The 24,221-nt window shown below is 37.3% G+C and overlaps 1 pseudogene; it reads left to right on the forward strand.

The window, feature by feature from the left end:
* Positions 1-729: 729 nt before the first annotated feature.
* Positions 730-1,251, forward strand: LOC149165052 (protein EDS1L-like; annotated as a pseudogene).
* The last annotated feature ends 22,970 nt before the right edge of the window (positions 1,252-24,221 follow it).

The following is a 24,221-nucleotide window of genomic DNA, read 5'->3' on the forward strand; positions in this document are numbered from 1 at the left end:
TGTGCCAACTCTACACCATCAATTTTGATCACAATGTATCCATCTCACCAATCAGAAAATGCACCAAAGAACCATTTCATTAGCAGCAATATAAGATTTGCAATAATAGCTCATAAACTCATCATGATCCAATACCCTAAGAAGCATAAGGGAATGATCAATAGTCTGCAATAAATCAACATTAGAACCAGAATGCCAATAATGAACTGGTGGAAGCATATCAGAAGCTACCCTTGAATTTTTGCCACTCCTTTTTCATCATAGAGAAGAATACGCGACTATCTAGATCAAAAACTGTGTATAGACGCGACTGTCTTTCATAAGATCCACGTACATAAAGTAAACTACTGATTCTTTATATGCATAGATTCCCTTGAACCTATCATGTATGTTCGTGTTCACTATTGCTCAATATTAGTAAGCTATTTATTGTTTTGTATAATTGTGTGGGTGGAGAAATTTTGTGCAGAACTATCCAGCAAGGATTTTCCTAAGAGGAGTGGGACAAGCTTAGAAGAAGCAACGTGAAAACGTGTCTAGATTGGAGAATGAAGTACGAGAATAGATTGAACTGGCCATCAGAGAAATAGAAGAATATCGTGTATAGTGTTTCAGAAATGGCACTGGATATTATGATTCTTTCAAAAAGAAACAACATAACACAGACTTTGGTGAGGTTCTAACCTCAACAGACTAAAGTTGGTAGGCTTCTGGGATGAAATCATGACGATGAACGACAAGCACCAGTTACCAGATGATTTCCAGTGCAGTGAAGAGTGGATAATACTGGGCACTCTCTACAGGCTACTTGTCAAGCCACTGGACATTGCTAATTATTACAGGTTGGGAAAAAATGAGGACAGCGGACCTTACCTCACAAACGGAAGGTCTCGTCATTACACAAATGTCCAAAAGTTGTTGAAAGACAAGGAAGTGAATAACCAACTCCAAGTAGCAGCCCCAATAGGCATTGATCATCCCATAATGCTTACTCAGGACTCCTATCTTTGGGCTTATGTGGAAGAAATTTCATGATTTATTCGTACTAATAATGTTAGAGATCTTGAGAACATGGCGGCAGAATTGGAAGGGCAAGTATGCCGTTGGATTGACTCCAATTATTTGTCTATGGCCGGAAATTCTACCTTCAATGTTGTGGTCAGTTGGTTGTGGACGCACATGACTCCACTGTAGAAATCAAGTTCTCCCTTCTCCTCGATTATTGACAAGCATCCAAAATTGATTAACTAATTAGGCAGAATAGCAACTAAATGGTTATTTCAAAAGTAGCACCTCAATTCGTGTGGGTATGGATCCATGGTCCGAATGTGGTAATGCATTCAGGCTCCCACCTAATCTCATTCAATTTTTATCTAATGTTGGTATTAACTATCTTGATCAAATTGTAGACCCAAAGAACACTAATATTTTTACACAAGCTTGGAAATTAGCTATTCATCTTGGAATCCCTGACAATTGGCATCCTGACTGGCACAATTTCACTAATGCTCTTACTGAATCACATGTTAGGATTCTTGAAGGCGATGATGAACTTATATGGGCACATGCCAAGCATGGTCAATACACTCCCAAGGATGGCTACCCTGTTATATACTCTGCACATAAGCCACCAATCTCTGACTAGTGGTGGAGTTTATTATGGAAATTGAAAGCCCCTCCTCGCACCAAACTTTTCATGTGGAATATACTTCGCCACAAAGCTCCTACGGGTGAGAACCTTATGAAGTGATCCTTCCATGGCCCTACTTGGTGCATCCTTTGTCGACAAGCCTTTGAATCCATCGAGCATCTCTTCCTCCATTTCCCCACCATTATGGATTTTTGGTCCCTAATCCTCTCCTCCCTCTCTATTACCTTTCGATGGCAGGGGAATACCATCCTTGAAGCCTGGAAAACATGGTGGACTTCGGCCCAACCTCCTAAAGCTAAAAACCTCCCTCTATTGGTATGTTGGCCTATTTGGATGACCTGAAATAAATTAATTTTCAGTGATATCGAACCTCACCAGAATCAAGCCTCTGCACATGTTTTGTCCATTTATTCCAGTATACCTAATGATGATCGACCTGCTCCCCGTTATACCATTACCTTTGAAGTTATTGACAGAAGCATTCCTTGGGCCTATTTTGATGGATATTCCCAAGCATGGAGCTATGGGGGGGTTGGGGGGGGGGGGGGGGGTGTGGGGGCGGCGTGGTCGCCGCATTACTACACCTATTAGAGAACCACTTCTTTAAAATTTAGATGGGATTGGGAAATGGGACCAATAACTTTGTAGAATTGATCACACTTAGACATTTTTTGCACTTTTCTTTAGAAAAAGAGTGTTGGCACCTTCAAATATTTGGTGCTTCCAAGATCATTATTAATTGGTTCAACAATATATCTATCTACCATGCTCACACACTCAGGAATATATTGGATGATGCAGTACATTTAAGATCCCAATTTGACTTCATCATTTGTCATCACATCTACAGGGAACGCAACCAAATTCCTGACCATCTATCCAAGGAGGCCGTGATCCAGCCTCAGAGTCTATGGATGATCCATGAATAGAGGGGAATGGACTTCTATCAGTACTACCATTGTCCATACATCGACCACAGAATACAAGGGCCTAATAGGGCCTGACTTCATGACTTTTTGAGCTACTTCCAATACTTTTTTCACAAAAAAATCTTATGTATATATTTATTTTTGACATTTAATCTTGCGCATACTGCCAGTATACCCTACAGGATTTTTTGTACATGAACATCTTAAGGTGGTTCACCACAACTTAAAGAATATGCTTCTTCAAGCATCAACAATATGTAATTTTCAAATATTAATGGAAATTACGATTTTTTCTTGGGGAAAAAACATTCGCAAATATGCATCAATCACCTATTAGAGAACCACTTCTTTAAAATTTAGATGGGATTGGGAAATGGGACCAATAACTTTGTAGAATTGATCACACTTAGACATTTTTTGCACTTTGCTTTAGAAAAAGAGTGTAGGCACCTTCAAATATTTGGTGATTCCAAGATCATTATTAATTGGTTCAACAATATATCTATCTGCCATGCACACACACTCAGGAATATATTGGATGATGCACTGCATTTAAGATCCCAATTTGACTTCATCATTTGTCATCACATCTACAGGGAGCGCAACCAGATTTTTGACCATCTATCCAAGGAGGTCGTGATCCAGCCTCGGGGTCTATGGATGATCCAAGAATAGAGGGGAATGGACTTCTATTAGTACTACCATCGTCCATACATCAACCACAGAATACAGGGGCCTAACAGGGCTTGATTTCATGACTTTTTGAGCTACTGCCAATACTTTTTTCACAAAACAATCTTATGTATATATTTATTTTTGACATGTAATTATGCACATACTACCAGTATACCCTACGGGATTTTTTGTACATGAACATCTTAAGGTGGTTCACCACAACTTAAAGAATATGCTTCTTCAAGCATCAACAATATGTAATTTTCGAATATTAATGGAAATTATGATTTTTTCTTGGGAAAAAAAATTCACAAATATGCATCAATCACCTACAAAAGTACACAAATTTATCTAGGGGAAACAAATTGGTAAAAACCCCTTAAGCATGCTTGAACTAATTAGATGAATAGAGAATGTATTGCAATTGCTTTCTCACTCTGAGCTCAACCTGCAAGTGAATAATTGTTATCTCTACTCAATTAGAAGCTTTGACCCAAACTTAGTCAATTTTTGCCTATGCTTGAGCCCCTATTTCCTTGCGCAAATCCTGATGAATTAGGCCCCTATTTTTTAGGAATTTTCCTCCAATTGATTGTGTAATTCCCAAGGTTGGATCTCTGACTGCATGCAACACATGTACACTCAAGACTAGTCTACAATTGATGTTACACTACCTTGGAATGTCCACCACAGCTGGGGAACTCAAATTCTCTGCATGCACGAGCTATTTTTGGTTGATTAATCAGTTAATTGGATGATCACTAAGTTTGACTACTGTCCCACAACACAACTGACTTCCAACTAGTTCTATCAACAGTTAGAACTAGTTTAACTGAATGCAACTGGAAATAACTGAACTAGATTACTACAAATTAGCAATCACACATGCATAAATGAACTGCAAGCCCTCTAACTCGAATTTACTAAGCTAACTGAGTGACAAAAGCCATGTCACCTTATTTAACTACCTCCAAGTTGTTTTTTGATGTGGCAATACGAATTTTCTCAATTTAACCAAGGCAAAGTCAAATTGAGACTTTCTTGGTACACTTCTCAACACAAACTATTGACACTTGTTAAGGATGTATGTGCCTCCAACAACATGTATGAAATTGTGAGGTCATTGACAAGTATAGGAAAGTTTACACATAGAAAATAGACCATCCCTATGGGAATATGCACCTCCACCAACATGCAAGAAGCATTTATTGGTCCCTTGAGGTTATGCATATAATTTCATGGATTAATGTGATAGTACACTTCTCCTACAAGCCATAAGCATCCCCAAGAGGCCATGTGAAATTGTTGGGTGAGTTCTTTGTCTGGAAAAATGTGGTTGTCCCCTCTATTTTTTTATTTGTTGGATGTATGCTTGTAGACAATGATTGGATCCATGAATGGGTAGTATATGTTCTTATAATTATCAAATTTCATTAACCATTGGACATTACTTTTGGTAATTCACATTTCCATTGTAAAATCATGTAGAAATATGTGATTTTATCTCTATGTCAATGTATTTGGATCTTACTAGTTATCTTTTGTAACGTTCGTTGTTGGAGCTATCCTATACTAGCTATTACTTATGTTTGTTGTGACTTACCGATATGGACATTAGGGTGATGAGATCAAGAACCACAATTCAAGCATTCCTTTACCTTGCTATCTATTAGAATTAAATATTGGTTTTCCTTTAGATTGAAAAAATGCATTCCATTGAAGGGATATTGTGGGAAGAGGATGTGTAAGACTCGTGAGATAACCAATCATTGCGTAATTAATTGTAAGAGAATTCAATTTGTTATTTCATTCATTAACAATATCTAATTTATTTTTTGATGTTTAAATACTCATGTTTTTGTTGCTAGGGTATTGATGATCATTGGGTGCCTCATTTCATAGTACGCAAATGATCTCACCTTCATGTCTTGTTTCCAACCCATAAGTTGTATTGTTGGTATATTAAATTGGGATGAGTTTACATAAACAAAATGTTTTTTTAGAATACAAGTGTTGATGTTACTTTAAACACCCAATCAAATATGCAATTTTTGAGTTAGTACATTCTTCCCATTAAGTTTAAATACATATAGGTAATTTAGTGCCATTGAAAAAGTTGTAAGTTGTTGTTTGTTGACAACATCTACAGAGGTTTTTTGAATACATTCATGTACATAACATTATTTTAGCATCTCAAGTCTAACAAGTAGAACCATCTTCTCATTCTTCAAGGGTAGTAGCAGGCTTTAAAGTAGAAAAGAATAACATTTTGTGTATGTTTGCCTATTTATCAACAACAAAGAATTTAAAACTCGTCTACACTATTATTGCAATGTTAGCAAGTTGTTTCATGTGTAGGGTACACTAAATAATAGTGGGTAATTAGTTGGCACATTGTAGCTTTGCATGCTTATATAAGAGAACATAGTTGAGAACTTTCACTCATATTTCATCAATAGTAGATAACCAATTATATTATCCCCATAAAGAGACATGTTGGTCAAATGGATACGCACAGTGGATTCTCTTATTAGGAGCTCATTCGAACCTTTGCATACTAATAGAAGCATTTGGAATCGACGTACACTGAGAACAAAGGCCTTGAAACAAATCCAAGGATAAATATCTTTGTAAAATATAGAGAAACAAAGACTAGAAGTAAAGTTCCACATAGTATCCATGTTGGCGAAGCAACTAGAATATAAGTCCCTTGTTTATACATCACAAGGTATTATAGTAGTTGAATTATGGACTATGACCTAGCTTCTATAAATATAAAGAGAATGGATACTAGGCATGGGTAAACATAGAAAGGTTGGAATACTTAAGGGTCATCAATGTTCATCTTTAAGAAGAGAACTAACACATGAAAGATAAGGTATATACATTTAACCAAAATATGGAATAGATGGAGAATAAACTTGAGACCTCTTCCAAAATTCTATCACTGCTAAAGAATCAATTTGATGAATGACATGACTCCCTCACAATGTCCATGGAAAATAGGGAAAACAATAGAGTGTAGCTTCTGCAATTAGGAGACAAGGTCAATCAAATGGATAGCTTGCGAGAGGACACACTCACTCACGGGATGGCTTAGATATAATAGATTTGGAAATGAAGTAAGAAGCATTTTCAAAGCTACAAGTAGTTGTTCAAGAGCACCAAGAAGCAAAGCCACTTTCCATTTCCATTGTTGAGACCAACACCTTGACCAAAACAAATCTAGTAAGCTCACCTTCCTTAGACTTTTGTGAGAGAATATTGGTGAATTTGAAAATATAGGTAAGAGAAGATAAGGAATCATAAGCCCCATTATAGTTGCATTGAGGGTTATGCATGAAGCATGGAAAAAGGTAAAATTTCATTACCATGAAGACCATTTTTGTGAAGGTTAAATAAATAGTAAATTTGGCCTACTTATTAGAAGAAAGAGCAATAGTGAAGGAAGAGTGAAGTGCAATCCTACTTCATCCTTATTATATGATATGGATTGGACTATTTTATCATTTTTCAAACACCTTGAAGATTTCAGAGTGGAAAAATGGGAGGAATCAGCTCACAAGACCATTTTTACTGGTAGGTCCAAGTTTGGTGAATCAACGTTTCAAACCTTTCAAAGATAGCTTGAGGTATTTAATGATTTTTTGGGGTCCAAAAACTCACTTGTGAAAGACCCCCTATAATTTTTTTACATTGATATACATTTGCAACGGCGTAAGAACAACCTCAAATGGGGTTTGTATGCAAAAGTTATGCCACCCAAAAGTTGACCTTCCTATTTTTTCCACCATGATTCTAGAGGATGCCATGTTAGCCCCATTACTCATGGAAAAATGGATAGTTAGATGACCATGATGAATAAGACTCTAGATAAATTAATTTTTAACTCATATTGAGGTTTGAATGGGTCAAATTTAAACCCTAGTTGGCTATTGAGCTATATTATAACTAGGCCACTAGGAGGAAAAGGAGTTTGATTTTATTCTAGTGCATTTTGCTCCATAGTTAAGCATAGTATCTTAAAGTGGATAGAGAGAGAGAGAAAGACAAAGAGGTTTTTTGTTTTATAGTATCCCATGGGCCATAAGTCTCACTCCTTTGTATTTACACCATTTTCCATTTAGAGAAAGAGAGAGAAGAGAAGCCTCACCTTCCAATTGGGTTTTCTCTCATAAGGGTTTCCCAAGTCATATATTGTGTTATTATGGTTTTGTGAGTGTTTTTTCTATTTGTCCTCTATTTTCCACATTTTTATATTCTGCATGCATATGTAGTAAGAAATAACTTAATAATTACATAAATCTAATCAAAAATTCATAGTATAGATTTTGGAGTTTAGCAAATTTTTATTAGATCTATTGTGACAAATTGTATAGTGGAATATCCACATCATCTTATTGATCATTATAACAAATTATAGAAGCACAGTGATGAGTAAAACATAAATATTTATTTCACACGAGTACTAGAATCAATGGAAAGTGAATCAAACAAAACAGGAAGATAAAGAGAACGGATTATGCATCAAACGAGATAAATCCTTTTTGTCACTAATGCAAGAGGAAAGGTGATAGCATTGTCAGCTATTGGTGTGCCAAATTATGTCCCTTTTGTGGAAATAAATACCATCTTAAAGAACCCTTCTAATAGAAGCAAGCCACCTACCACAAGTCAGACTATTTTCGGAGGAAGAATGGAAAGAGAGAGTTCCCAAACCAAAAATAAATAAATAAAAAATCAAGGGAAATTAGAGAAAATAAGAGTGTCAAACAGTGCCAAGAATCCAACAAAAACATTAAATACACCTAGAGAAAATAAGGGTGCCAAGCAACACCAAGAATTTTTGTCACCATTGCAAGCTGAGAAGCCATTAGGAAGCAAAGTGTTGGCAACTTCATCCATAGTTGCACCCTAGAAACGACACAACCAAGAGAGGAGTGTGCAGAGTAAAGAGTAAATAGGATGAAGAGTTCCCTACATATCTATCTCAAGGAATAAAAGTTATCCGAGTTGTAGTAGCATAAGAGGTTAGCCTCACTAATGAAGAAAGTGGTTATTTAGTGGAAGTGGAAGAGAGCAAAGAAATATCTTAAGCATGGGTTCACATTTCTTTCATTGCAATATGGTTGAAGAATGACTCATTAACGGAAGAAAAAACTTTCCAATGATCAAGTTTCTGACTGTCAAAATCTATGGGAATGTGAGACTATCATTCAATTGACATGGCCACAAAGAATTGTTTCCATGCCTAGAAGCAATTGGTTCTAGAATAAGAAAGTGTCCACGTGACATCTTGTGCAATTAGAGTCACACTTTACATGAAGATAAACATTCAACTTGGCCTCATTAACTACTAAGACGGACTATCTATAAGCTTGAGAGAGATGGGAATGAATGTTGATTGAAAAATTTGGATTTAGAGAAATCTCAGAGATTAGAATCATTAAGAAAACTTCTACATTGCAAAAATAAGGGAGGAAACAACAAAATCCAAAGCCATAGTAAAAATTGGAGTCAATAGCCAAAATCATGAGCTAGATTTAAAGTTGTAGCCAGGGATTAGAGTTAGAGCCATGTTTAAGAGAGAAGACAAAAGGCACATTGATCCATATTGTTTTCTTTGGGCTTTTAGAGACCAAAAAGACTCTTAATGGGGAGGTGTGATCTGAAATGGATTCAAACAAGAAAATGGTTATTAGACTTAATATCTACAATTATAAGTAGGTGATTGATGAAGGTTAGATAAACTATTAAAGGTAATGCAAATATACTAGTAAATGAAATGAAAGAAAACTAAGAGAGAGAGGAAAAAGGAAAATAATATTGTGGAATGGGAAATGAAAGATCATGTCCTTTAGGATCACTCTGAAATGGTATTTTAGCCAAGGAGGTGACCACGCGCAGACATCCATTAGTTGCATTGTAACCAAATATTGTTGGAAGAGCACCAAGCAACCATTGAATTTTTTTCCATTATGTTCAAAGGTAAATCTCTTTGTCAATTATGTATCCAATTTTATTGTTATGTGATCTATGAGTAATAGTATTTTAGTTCCAAACTACGTCTCATCAAATTCTTGTTTCCATTTCTTACTATATTACAATTCATTCTTGTTTAAAATAATTTATTGTTGATTGTTTTCATAACCATGATAGCTATGAACCTTAGACCTAAACCTATCCCCATAACACCACTACCACTTCCTTATACTCATCACATGTACAACCCTCATACATAATACACAACCCACAAACCTAAGAAACATAATACCCCTAAAAATTTAATGATTCCCCATACCTTTATACTCATATCAAGTCAAGAGTGCTAAAAGTAATCAATTTAAATGATGCGCTACAAGACAAAAGACAAGGGGTAATTCAAATTTTTATTTCAACTTATTCTCATGCCACTGTACACTCATGCAAACTCTGAATAATCCAAGCACGTACCATCCTTACAAGAGACCACAGATTGATTCCCAGCTCGCAGTTGATGATAAATTGAGTTCGTCCTCACTGTGGAAAATCTGTTGTGCACAAGTGCTACCCAACCTGGTCGATGCGCAACAATTGCGTAAGTGGGTATCAACCACTTAGGAGGTTTGCAAGAGTTAGAGAGCCTACTTAAAGAGTTCTACACCATCACACATACATTTCAAGCCTACCCATTTGATCCATTTTTCTAGAGGAGGTGATGTCTTAGGTTGATTTTTTTGAAATGGCTATTTTTCTGAATTTTTCATTGTCTGTTGCGCAGCAGGGGTCTTTTCATGTTTTTGTGGAGGCTATATGGATTATTTTTTCATTCTGGATGTTGTTGGTATATAATAGAACTTCAATGGAGTAGTTGTAACCACCTTGTTTGACATGAGGCGGGAAGAAGGTGCAGAACATAGTTTTGAAATTATGTTGTGCAACTGCTATGTAATTGTTGCGCACATGTGCAATGGATATTTTGAGGTTTCCAGTTATCATAGAATGGATGGAAGGGTCCATTGCCTACTCATATGTCTACTTAGCACCCAGTCATCATCCAGTTTTCCTCCAACACATAGGAAAGCATGCCAACATGAGTTGTTGCGCAGCACAAATGGAGTTGTTGTTTCTTTTTCTATTTTCAGTCAGAATTTTCAATGTCAGATAATATTTTCTGAGATAATATTGTCATTTAGATAGGATGAATAGATAGGAATAAAGTATTTTTTGTGTTTTTCCTAAAAGATAAAGGCACTATTTATAATTGCTTTGTCTAATTTTTTATGAAAAACAATGGGTTTCTGATTTTGTGGGTTTCAATCCATTCTAAATGGATAGCTCATACATTGAATCTAGTCATGGAATATCTTTATGATGTAAGTCTATTTAATATCATGAAAGAAAATGTAGAAAGGGTTGGTTGGTTGGGAATCTAACTAGGCCTGGTGTATGTGATCTTTTGGAATAATAAAAACTCAGTGCAAGGTTTTTTCATCAGTTTCAGATATTCTTGTGGTATTTTCTTTCAAGCTATTGTTTTTCTCCTCTACAATTATCTTAAATATCTTACTTCGGCGTTATTTTAAATGTGTACTGAAATGGTTTTCTAGAATTCATCCAGGATGCTCTAGATGATTGTGGATTCTTTTTCATGTATGATGGAACTCTTTATTTCTTTTTCATCATTATTCTTCTAAATACTCAGTTAGGAAATTATGTAACATAATTATAATGTGCTATGTTGCATTCAACTGAATTTAGTTGTGTTTCTTTGTTTTTTCCACTATACTAAAATTGATATCAACTTGAAAGGTGTACCTATCATGCCTCTGATTCTATAGTTGGCTAATATATGCACTGATGTGTTGAGTTAGTAATTTGAACTATGTTTCTGGTTTCATACCCCAATGGCTTTTCCTTTTCCTAGAATTTCCCAGCAATTTTCATTAAATTTCAAGTATCCTTTTTCAGATTTGGTCTCTGCAAGTCAGTGAGCTTCAGTGTTCTTTATCTCTAGACTTTAGTGAGGGATCCCCCTTCGGTTAGAAAGGACCAATTTCTAGCCCAAAGAGGTTTGTGGTTACCTCTGGGATTTCTCTCCTTAGCCTGGAGAAATTTACAGAGTGCTAACACACACCTCCAATAATGTGTAAGATATTGTGAGGCTAGATCAAAAAGGACAAATAGAACGGTTCAACAAATGGCTCGTGCTATGCTCGATGATTCTGGAACTCCCACAACCTTCTGGGGGGAAGCCGCATTTGCTGCAGTAACTATTCTTAACAAGACAAATATTCGGGTAAACAGCACTCAGACTCCTCATGAACTTTGGTATGGTAAGACTCCCACTGTAAAATACTTCAAAATTTTTGGAAGAAAATGCTACATTAAAAGGACTGATGAAAATCTTGGCAAGTTTGAACCTAGAGCAAATGAAGCATTCTCCTTGGTTACTCTCCCCACAGCAAAGCATATAAGTGTTACAATAAAAGACTTGGAAAAATTATTGAAAGTATTGATGTAGTGATTGATGAAGAAGGAAATACCCCTAGGCAGGAAAGATCTGAAGTCTTCGAAGATGATGAGGACTATTCCCCAACATCAAATCAGATTCATGATGAAGAAGAAACCCATGAGGCACCAGAAGAACAAATAAGAATAGAAGAAAAGACTCCATCCAGATACGTTCAGAAGAATCATCCAGAATCTCAAATTCTTGGGCAGAAAGAGGCAGGTATACAAACAAGAAGAACAATTGCAGAAGCTTCAAGCTATTTGGCATTTCTCTCCTCCATTGAACCAAAAAATGTAAGAGAATCATGCAAAGATGAATGTTGGGTCAAGGCAATGGATGAAGAACTTGAGCAGATTGAAAAGAATAACACTTGGGAGTTGGTTCCTAGACCTAAAGATAAGAATGTCATAGGGACAAAGTGGATATTCAAAAACAAGTTGAATGAAAATGGGGAAGTTATTAGAAACAAAGCCAGAATTGTTTGTAAAGGGTATGCTCAACAAGAAGGAATCAACTTTGAAGAAACTTTTGCTCCCATTGCTAGACTTGAGGCCATCAGAATGTTCCTTTCTCTCTCTAGTTTTCAGAAGTTCAAAGTATTTCAAATGGACGTGAAATTTGCTTTTCTAAATGGAGACTTGGATGAAGAAGTGTATATTGAGCAACTAGATGGGTTTATCCTTGGAAATTATCCAAAGCTTGTATGCAGACTTAAAAAGGCTCTCTATAGCCTTAAACAGGCTCCAAGGGCTTGGTATTATCGCTTGGATAAATACCTCCTTCAACAAGGTTTTATAAAAGGATCAACTGATAGCAATCTTTATATAAAAATTGACAATGATAAGTTGCTAATACTTGTTGTGTATGTTGATGATATCATCTTTGGTAGCAATGAAGAAGACATGAGTCAAAATTTTGCCTTAGTAATGCACAAAGAGTTTGAAATGTCTATGCTTGGTGAGCTCACATATTTTCTTGGTTTACAAGTCCAACAAAACAAAGATGGCATTTTTCTATCACAAACCAACTATCTCAAGCAGATCTTGAAGAAATATGGGATGGAGGATTCGAAACCAGTATGTACCCCTATGGTGATAGGATGCAGCCTCAGCGCAAATGATGAATCGCAGCAGTACATCAACCAACCTATAGATCCATGATTGGTAGTCTACTCTATCTAACAGGTACCCGACCAGACATTATGCATGCAGTGGGAATAGTTGGAAGGTTTCAAGTAAATCCAAAGGAAACTCATCTTCAGGCTGTTAAGAGAATTTTCAAGTATCTTCAAGGAACTCAAAACTATGGCTTATGGTATCCTAGAGATACAGATCTCACACTTCATGCATATACAGATGTGGATTGGGTAGGAAGCATGGATGACAGAAATAGCACTAGTGGTGGTGCATTCTTCATGGGTCCTAGATTAGTATCTTGGTTCAGTAAGAAACAAAGTTCTATTGCTTTATCTACAGCTGAAGCAGAATATGTAGCTGCTGCATCTTGCTGCACAGAGCTCCTTTGGATGATGCAAACATTGCAAGATCTTCAAATCACTTGTACTCCACCTATCTCCATTTTTTGTGATAATACAAGTGCTATCAGTATCTCAAAGAATCTTGTCATGCATTCAAAGACCAAGCACATACCTATCAAATATCATTTTCTTCGGGAACAAGTGCTTGAAAAAAAGGTCAAGTTGGAGTATGTTCCCTCTAAGGAACAAGTTGTTGATATACTCACCAAACCACTGCCCAGGGAAACATTTGAATACCTCAGACAGAAGCTGGGAGTAGTTGATGCATCATCTTGTTGTTGAAACCTGTCTTTTTCAGAGAAATGTGGTTGTACGCGAGTTGCATGAGAAGGATCCGCGTACATACGCCTATTTATGCAGGTACAGTCGTGTATATGGTGGTTTGAAGGAAATCAGTGGGGACAGACTCTGGTTGAAGAGAATCTGATATGGGTCTAACAGAGACCATCTGGCACAGGTTCAGGGGGAGCAGATAAACTTCTAATAATGCATTGTTGGCATTACATTAGAAGCTCTTGGTTCGAGTACACAAGCTGTTTTGGGTTCAGGTGGATCAGCTGCAGAAGGAGAATAGAAGGAGAACATGGTTGTTGATCTGAATAGTGCTGCTGATATTAGTTATTGGTGACTTTCATAGTCTTGCTCTAGATATTTCGTCTCTATGTCATGTATATCTTTTATTATTATCAAGGTCATGTAATAGCCTATTTTGGTTTCCCCACTATGCCTAGGATGAATGATGTAATGTACTTGGTTATCATATGTAAATTTCTGATGTATCCCCACTTGGTTGGGTGATAGATGTATGTATAGAGTCTTTAATGATAGGAAGGTCAGTTATGATGTATGAGTCATGGTTCTTCTTGAAGAGCATCTTTTTGCAGATCTTGCCTACAGTCAGGGGGAGCATGGCCAGCACAGCAGAGCAGAGATTTTAGCATGTACTCAAGGGGAGCATAACCCTTTGCCCTTGATGAAAAAGGGGGAGAATGACTTTGAGGATCTTGGGGTTGCCATCAAGTCCAAAGGGGGAGATTGTTGGCATTATGACACAGGTTTGGCGCTATGGCACAGGTGTTGTCCTTGATGGCAACTCACTTTTGTGACAGATCTCAGTTCAGGCTCTCAGAATGAAGGAAAAATATATATACGCAGGTTCATCATGACCAAGCCGCGTATACATGCGGGTTAGACGTTCCAAAGACGCGTATGCGTATACATGCACTTTCACGCAAGGAAAAGCGCGTACATGTGGGAGAACTTATGTTTGGTCCATGGTATTTAGTCCTTGGTATTTGAACCTATGGTTTTGGACCATGGTATCTCGTCCGAAGTGTTGATCCCAAGTATTGGGTCCATGGTATTGATTTGTTATGGTTTTGGACCGTGGTATTGTGAAAGGCCTAAGACTATAAAAGAGGAAGGAGATCATTAGGCAAGGTCATGATCTGAATTATTGAATATCTGTTAAAGTGCTAGATCTGGAATACTGGTGATTAGGATTATGGTGCAGAGCTAGATCTGAACGAAGGAGGAACCTAAGCGCAAAGAAAAGGATAAGTTCTATTGATGGGTCAAAATCTTAAGGCTTGAGTAATAGTATCTTTGTATGATTTTGATCTGTTATATGTGGCGCACGCTTGATCTATAAATCTGATAATTTGGGTTAACTAATGTCTGAATATTTGAAGGAGTGAATTATCTTTATAGATCTGTACGCAGGTTCAGTGAAGCGAAGGCACGTATACACGCTGTTTCTGTAAGTCAAAAGTGCGTATACGCAGGTTGGTCTTAACACAAAAGCGTATGCACGTAGGTTTCTGAATATTGAAGTAGCGTACGTCTCTTAAATTATGTTCTAGCTACTTCTGTTGATTACTGCAGTGATCTGGGTTCAAAATTGGTGTATGGTTACTGTTACTGTGTTCTGGGTACAGCTATCAGAGAAGTGTCTATTTGATTCAGTTTTAATTGGTGAAAAGGAGATTGTTTGATGCAGAAATTCTTGATGGTTGATTGATGTTATTCATGGATCCAGTCTGAAAATTTATGAAACATGGTCCCTGGAAGAAAGAGAAGGTTGCAGCCTTCTGTAGGTCAGCACCTATGTATAGTACTAGTACAAGAGCTAAGGGGGTTGTAGCTCCCTTCCAGGAGAGGTTGGAGAATGAGAGAAGGTTGTAGCCTTCTGCAGGTAGAAGCCTGCGTACTGGTATAAGTCTACACTAGTACAGAAACATTGTAAAAAGAAGTTTCTAATTAAAAGAAGATAGAGAAGAATTGCAGCAGGTGGTTTTCACCCACATTAGGTTTCCACCTTATATCTTTTGTTCTTGTGTGTGATTGTCTTCTGATCTGTTTTACTATTCCTAGTTACTGTTTATATGATTCTGATGCACAGATTAATGATCAACATCTGTTGAATAAATTAAATTATAAGTCTGCATGGTATACGCTAGTTTCCTTATCTGTAGTTGCGTATATACGCGGTTTTCACTAACTGAAGTAGCGTATATGATCTGGGTGTGAAAGGAAAAATAATTGACTTCATAATACTGATTCACCCCCCCCTCTCAGTATTATTTCCAACATAAATAATTGTGTCGGCATCTAACAACTAACAAATAGAACCATCTTCTCATATCTCAAGGATAGGAGCAGGCTTTGAAGCATAGAAACATAACCATTTTTTGTATGTTTTCCTGGTGATCAATAATGAAGAGTATAAAACACAAAGTCCTTACTATCATTGCAATGTTAGCGAGTTTTTTCGATGTAGGTTCCATGAATAATGGTGGGTAATTGATTCATATGTTGCAACATTCCATGCCTATAGAAGAAAATGAAGAAAATAAATTTGAATTCAAATTGCATCAACAATAGAAAACCAATTATCTTAGCTTCATAGAGATCCATGTTGGTGAAATTGAAAAGCATGGTGGATTTTCTCTTACTAGGTACACATTCAAACTAGCACATACTGATAGAATATTTCGGAACTAGCCTGCATTAAGAATAGAGGCATTATTCCTATATTGAGAATAGATATCTTTGTATAACACAGAGAAATAAATACTATAAGTTGATTTTTTGCATAGCATCCATGTTGGTGAACTGAGTGCGTTATAAGTCCCTTGTTTATAAATCACTCTTAAACCTCATGTACATAGTAAACCTAACATGTTACAAGAATGATTAAACTCCTCTTGTACATGGAAACCCTTATCCCTCTCTCTTTATTATGGTTCATCCAATGTACCTCTCTAATCTAATAGCTCATATCACATAACATAAAGGTCCAATACTTCTTTTTCATCATTATTAACCATGAAATTTTTATATTAAAAATATGCATTTGGAAATGCAATTGTACCACTTGAGTATAAAAGTGGAAGTTCAAGCTTTATAGCTTGTAAACTTTATACATGGCCTATCTTGGTGATAAAATAGACTCATATTATAACTATGACATATATAGGGTGTATATATATATATATATATATATATATATATATATATATATATATATATATATATATATATATATATATATATATATATATATCTATTCCATAAAATACCTAAAAAGAAGAAAAATTGTGCTTCCATGCTACAACATCCTATGGTTTAAAGCCTCTGCAAGAGGCACCCTGCTCTTCAAATTCTTCATCTATTTCATTGGAATCCGATAGTCTGTAGTTCTCTTAGTTCACATAGTTGTTTGAGTAAAGGGAACCACAAGGACCATAGGTTAACAAATGTTGGATTTCTTCCATTCTCCTACAAATGAATCCTAATCCATCCTCCATCCCATTCATTCAAGTCATATGCTCAATCAATTTTTTCATGGCCAATGTTAAATATAGGTTAATTGATTGTACCTTCGTTTAAGTTGCAAAATTTCCTCCTTTACCTCAAAGCAAGCATAATCTACTCCGCCTTGCATTTTTGTAGTTCCCACATTCACCTATGGTTCCAATATTACTGTAAAGTTTGTTATTTTTCCAATTGTAACAGAGAGCTATATTATGAGGAAACTAGACCACAAACCCCTTACAACACACACTACCACATTCTACTAAAGGTATTGATGTACTCAGTCCATTTTTTTCCCTGAAATCTTTGTTGCAAATCCCCTCAATACATTTTCCATCAAAACAGAGTACATACCATAATTCATGGATTCATTGCCCAAAGCTATAGGTGAGAAGGACTAAATTACATTAAACATTCACAATTATAAATAAGGATTCCCACATACCTCCCTTATTAAGAATACAATTGTGGGATTGTACCACTACCTTATCTCGTCAGACTAAGAATCATGAATGGTGTATTGAAATGATAGGCCCCTGAAGTTTCCATAATGCCACCATACATAATCATGTATCCCCTAAAGTGATAACCTTGCATCTAACGTTCTTACGGACCTTATATTCAATACCTAAAAACAAGAAAAAAATTGCTTCCATGCTACAACATCCTATAATTTAAATCATATGCAAGAGGCATCCTACTCTTCAACTTCTTCATATATTTCATTGGAATTTAATAGTCTATAATTCTCTTATTTCGCTGAGTTGTTTAAGTGAAGGGAACCACGAGGACCATAAGCTAACAAATGTTGGATTTCTTCCATTTTCCTACGAATGAATCCCAATCCATCCTCCATCCCATTCATTCAAGTCATATGCTCAATCGATTTCTCCATGGCTAGTGCTAAAGATAGGATAATTAATTTTACCTTCATTTAAGTTGTAGAATTTCCTCCTTTACCTCAAGGCAAGCATAATCTCCTCCATCTTGCATTTTTGTAGTTCCCACATTCACATTTGGCTCCAATATTAGTAAAAATTTGTTTTTTTTCCAATTGTAACAAAGATCTATATTATGAGTAAACGATACCAAAAGCCCCTCACAACACACATTACCTCATTCTACTAAAGGGATTGATGTACTCCTCAGTCCATTTTATGCCCTGAAATATTTGTTCCAAATCTCCTCGATACATTCCCCGTCAAAACAAAGTATGTATCATAATTCACAGATTCATTGCCGAAAGTTATAGGCAAGCAAGACTAAATTACAATGAAAATTCACAATTATACACAAGGATTCCCACATACTTCCCTTATTAAGAATACAATTGTGGGACTGTACAACTACCTTATCTCGTGACTAAGAATCATGAATGGTGTAATGAAGTGATAGGCCCCTGAAGTTTCCATAATTCCACCATACATAATCATATATCTCCTAAAGTGATAACCTTGCGTCTAACATGCTTACGGACCTTATATTCAATAATTCAACGTGCTCAAAAATGAATGTTCACTTCCTACTTTTGACTCTGCCTTAAGGTTTCAGCCACCTGTTGTAGCGGCTACAACCACCCTCCAAAATTTTTCCTTAGCCTCATTTTGGAACCTCCCTTCCAACCTTCACAACAGCTTTGTCTTGCTTCGCTAAGTACTCAAGATTCATTGTTTTCCTTGCACAAAGGTAACCTGTCGACCATAGTTGATTCATTCCCCTCATAGGATTCTCACCCGGACTTGGTCTAGCTATAAGCTGAGTAGCTTCCCCTTGAAAATTGTGCATTTCTGGAGGGCAACCAACCTTCCCTCCAGGAATTGCGTAATCCTCTCAGACAACCTGTTGGGCTCTAGGATTGCACAATCCTTCCAGCCAACCCTCGCAACAGGATTTGTGCAAATTTTCCCAACAACAGGCTGCTCAACCTAGAATTTGTGCAAATCTGGGTAGCAGTCAATTGCTTTTCCTAGAAATTGTGTAAATCTCATGGGCAACCAGCCCAGCTCCCAGCTAGAAATGCGCATTTTTCTCCAGCAGCCGAATAGTCTCGTGCATGTGCAGCTAAGTTGACCGGTTCCCTACAGGACTGAGCAAAACAGAGTTGTAGAAATTCTACAAATTCTCTACAAATCTCACTCTGAGACCTATGCAGAAAATCTTCCTGTAGATTAACCTGATAATGAAATATAACCAAAGAAAAATACTATAACCTACTTCTACTATCAATTTCGGAAGCTTAAAGATTGAGCAAGATCGAGCTAAACACATATAACCAGAAGAAGAAGAATCAATGCACAATACACATGAAAATACTTTGGGGAAAGCCTCAGCTAAAAACCCCACTATCTGTATTATCATACAAGGTGGAAATACATAGAGATTATACAAAGCCTTAACTCTCACAGCTAACCAGCTCTCAGTACAATCCTCACAGATGCTCATAGGCAATCCTGGCTTCTCTCAAGCCTTCTCCTCTTCCCTCTAAGCTCCTATTTCCTTGCGTTGTTCCTAGTGGATGATTCTCACCTCACCAAGTGTAACACTACTTTAACACACTGTCAGAACTGCAGAATCCTCAAGGAATCTTCCCTTGACTGCATGCATGAGTTTCCTTTATAGGAAAACACATGCAACTGAGTACATTGTCCTTGACATTTAGCTCAACTGGGTCTTTCTCAAAATAGACATGCATGAGTTTCTGATGAGGGAATCTTTAGTTATCTAGAGTACACTGGTTGAGTGCATGCATGCATCAACTGACTGATAACTCACAATTAGTTCCTCAAATAGTTTGGAACTAATTTAACTGGACTTAACTCAGTAAATTGAGCTAACTAATTACAACTCAAATATAACTCAATCTTATCTTCTTAAATAAGGGAAAATCTCCTTAATTTAAGGGATAATTGTTGCATGACTTCATAAGGACTTATAACTTGAATTTCTCAAACTAATTAATCCATAATGAATTAATTAATTATTTCCAAGAAGTTGGTGAGACTAAATTTGATTTTAATTCACAATTTTAATTCAAGTACAAATTAAAATTGGAATATCCAGATTCTATTTTTATCATTTCTTGTTGCTATTTTCAACAATAATTGCATGCATGGGCTTATTCTCCCAAGGAAGCATGCAAATGCATCCCTTGTTTCAGGGATCTATGTTTAGCAATTGGAGGTTACATGCAAGGAGAAATTCTGAAACCTCTCACCAAGTGTCGCTTCCCCTAGATTCGTGGCATGCACATCACAACCTCGATGTTATCAAAACTCATCAACCGGACGTTGCAGAGCTCATTTCTCACATCAACCTTGTAGCTCTGACATCCCACATCACATCTAGGAGCAGTCAGCACATTCAGCTCAGTTGTTTTGGGGTAAGCCCGCTTCCCATGCCTTGTGCTGCATTTCTATCACTTTTTGTGTTTTCTCTTGTGGGAGTACTGTTTTCTTGATTTCTTTGAACGCTTGTTGTCATTTACATATATACTAGCTTGTCCTAGCTTTGTTTCAGTTTTCGTTGCTATCTCATTGTTGTTGTATGCATGAAACTGTTTACATGAACGTTCGCCCAAACAGCGAACTACCTCACCCACATGCATGTTGATCTATTTGTTGAATCTTTCATTCATGTTTTTCATGCACTGTTAATCACTTCTGTTATCACTTAGTGTCGCCATGCATTTACTGTCTTAATTGCTTTTAGTTGCCCGTCGGTGAGTCAGGCCAACCTTGGCCTGGACTCTGCCTTCACCAAGGCTGCATTGTGCAATCTGGGGAAGGAAGGCTCACCTTCCTCTCCATATTTGTGCATTCCTTCCTAGCACTAGCCTCCAGGACTGTTTTGTGCATTTCTGGAGGACAGTGGCTACTTGGCCCAAGAAATTACGCAAATTTGTCCCTAGGCCGGCAGTCCTTCCCAGCTGCAATTGTGCATTGCATAATCCCAGCAATCAGCAGCCAGACTGGACTGTGAATTACGCAGTTCCAAAATTCATCCAGTCTCCCAATAGCCCAGACTGTGCCTTTTGCAGTCTTGGCAGTCGATCTCCCAACCTCTCGGCCAAAATTGCACAACCTTCATGATCATGCACCCAAGTATGTTGCAAGTCAGTTCTCATGTTCATTTTGGTTTTCGACTGACAGATTTCTTACCATGAGTGTTTCCATGTCTCCATGTATCCCAAGTGTTCATCTGCCTCTCAGCAATACATGTACAATGGTTTCCAGGAGAGTAGAGATGAAGACACCGTTCAGAGCACACTTGGGGATGCAATCGATCAAGTGTCCATGGACTTTCCTACCCACGAAGACATCAAGTTGTTCGTAAACAAGGACATCAAGATATGACAACAGTAGCATCACAGCAAGCAGCATCATGAATAGCAGCTGAAGATAGCATACCAAATGCAACAAATGCAAGAGGAGGGTTGTTGACAACACAGAGGCAGAACAAGGTTACAAGCTCAAGCAAGTCCATTGATGATGAAAGCAACTTTGGAGACTCCAGCTATGAAGTGACAGTGTGACATGAAGATCGCACGAAGGGAGAAGATGGAACAAAGAAGGAGTTGCATGTGTTGAAGCAGCAACTCAAGAAGAACATGAAGCTACACAAATAGAGGAATGAGTTTCAACAGGAATAGGAACAATAGTGGATGCAACATGTACTCATGGATGAAACTTCACCCGTATAAGTTAAGGATCCGTCCTAGCAGCTGACACAGAGTAGACATGGTGAGCAGTGTTGTTGATTGCATGCAAGGGATTCAGCAGCATGCATGTCGTTGAGCGCATGCATGCAGTCCAACCCATTCAACACACTCACCAAGGCAAAGACAACAAGCAAGTCCAATTGTGGTTGAACATGTACTTCGGAAAGTTGATGCGCATGACCACCAGCACACACTTGAAGATCATCACGAACACTGTGCATCAGTGTGTTGTCGGTTCAGTCATACCCAAGAATACCATGTGCATGTTAGCAGACGAGTTGGATGAAGGGGCCGAACCAAAGCACCGGTTGTAACGGAGGCAAGAGTTCGCTACAGCAAGATGTCACCATGAGGTGCATGCACACCATCACGAACGACCAACCTTGGCATCAACTCACCACCTTCACCATCACAAGCATGTCAAAGAGTTGGTCTCATCACAGCAGACCAAGTGTCAGTGATGTCTTGCAAGGCTTGCTCAAGCCATGTTGTCTCACATGAGTACATGTGCATTGTAATGTTGAGTCATGTCAAGTGTAAGTCAAGTGTCAATGGTTGGCTGTAATAGTCATAGAGTAGGTAGAGAGTCATGATGGTAGTTGAACTGTCACAAAGGGGAATGTCAAGGGTCACCCCATTGTTTGTTATAAATAGTCCCTCATAACTCATTGTATTTTTTGGTCAGCCAAGCTTCTACTAAGACTATTTTGATGAAAGCTTGGACAGTATTGTAACGTGCCTTGGCTTCTCCATTACATGGAGCTAGTACATCTCTTTGGAGGAGCAGGCGGATGTGGTTGTAATGTTCCATGGTTGCGGCTAGAAGATTTACATGGATGTATTGTATGATTGTGACTTACACTTCTTTATATAATAAGAGCCAGCACATTTTCATGCATATGTTGTTATTGTAGTTGGATTGCTCTGGTTTCTTTAATTATATGTGTTGTTTAACTTACGTACTTGTGTATGAATTGATTCACATGCAATTATATGAATCTTGTTGTTAATGTGTTTCATATGTTGTTAATGATGTCACCATCTGTGTCGACTGCTCTGTCGAACATCAGACAGACCTTTCACTTGAACCTTGCTATAACAACCATCACACTCGTCTTGGATTGATCCGTGAGTGTTGTATGTGGTATTTTACCTTGTATGATGTGACTGTCGCATCTGAGTGGACTACTCCGCTAGAAGTTGTGCATGTCCTTTATTTTTTGTGTTCTTAGCCGATTTGGAACTAATCCCTTTCAACCTGGAACTCACCTTCACCTCCTTCCCCCTTCGAAGTGTTAGAACCTCTCATATACCTTCCTTGACTCACTGCATCAGTCACACCCTTACTACTGACAGAGTTATCTTACTTGCCTTTGTGCAACATCGCGGTTAAGGCATTACCTTATGATCCATTGTTGGCACTCCTACACCAAACGGTCTAAGGTCTAATTGGGACTTCTTGCCTGGGAGATCCCCTTGACATGTTGGCGGGTCCAACACCGTCAACACCACCATAAGAAATATCCAACCATGAAAAATTTATTTCGAATGACATCAACAACCCTCCCAAATTTCATTTTCCATCCTTCCTTTTGCCCGATCTACAACTAAAAAGACTTCCCTCCTTGATTCATGTTTTACTCTTTTGATGACATAATAGTTCGTGTAGGCTAAATGCAAGTTAACTTACTATCAAAATATTGTGAAGAATATAATTTGTGACTACCCAAAACACTAGCTAGAGAGGAATTAATTCTCGAAACTCCATATTTAAATAACCATATCCTTTCCTAATTACTTCAACATGTGCCTACGAAAATGAATGTTTGATGTCACTTGCCTCGTCAACCTCAGTCATTAAGGAATGGGAGAGTATGAGGGCTTGTCATTTACTACAAGGACCCCTTGATCCAAACCTACACCCAAGTTATCCTTTTGATCTGTGGCTATGCTGTTTGAGTAGAGAACATGCAACACTTCAAGTTAATCCATTTATTAAGTTTGCCTTTGATCCTTTGAATAAGAATGCTTAATATTGAGTTCTCTAGTGTGGAAATAGTTTTAAGATAATTAATTAAAATATGGGAACCCCCCATGAATTTTATTCTATTAGATCTAAGCTTGGAGGACTGGAGTAAACCTTGAAAGAGACAGTATGCCTATTTGATGTAGAACCCAATCCCCATGCAAATGATATTTCCAATTGTCCTTCGAACCAAAGGATAACCCCACCCCAACTAGTTCCAGACACCCTTATAAAGGTGCAATACTTAATACTAATAGTTCTTTGTATTCTTGCATCATGATCCTTCATATTTTAAGTCATATATCTTTGTTATTTTAAAGTTTTATTCATTTACAAAAAATAAAGTAATTTCTACATTTCTACATTATATCATTTC

This window comes from Pinus tabuliformis, chromosome 5_1 (assembly GCF_031772625.1).
Source record: "Pinus tabuliformis cultivar Carrire ecotype Pingquan chromosome 5_1, CPIR1, whole genome shotgun sequence".
Classification (NCBI taxonomy): domain Eukaryota; kingdom Viridiplantae; phylum Streptophyta; class Pinopsida; order Pinales; family Pinaceae; genus Pinus; species Pinus tabuliformis.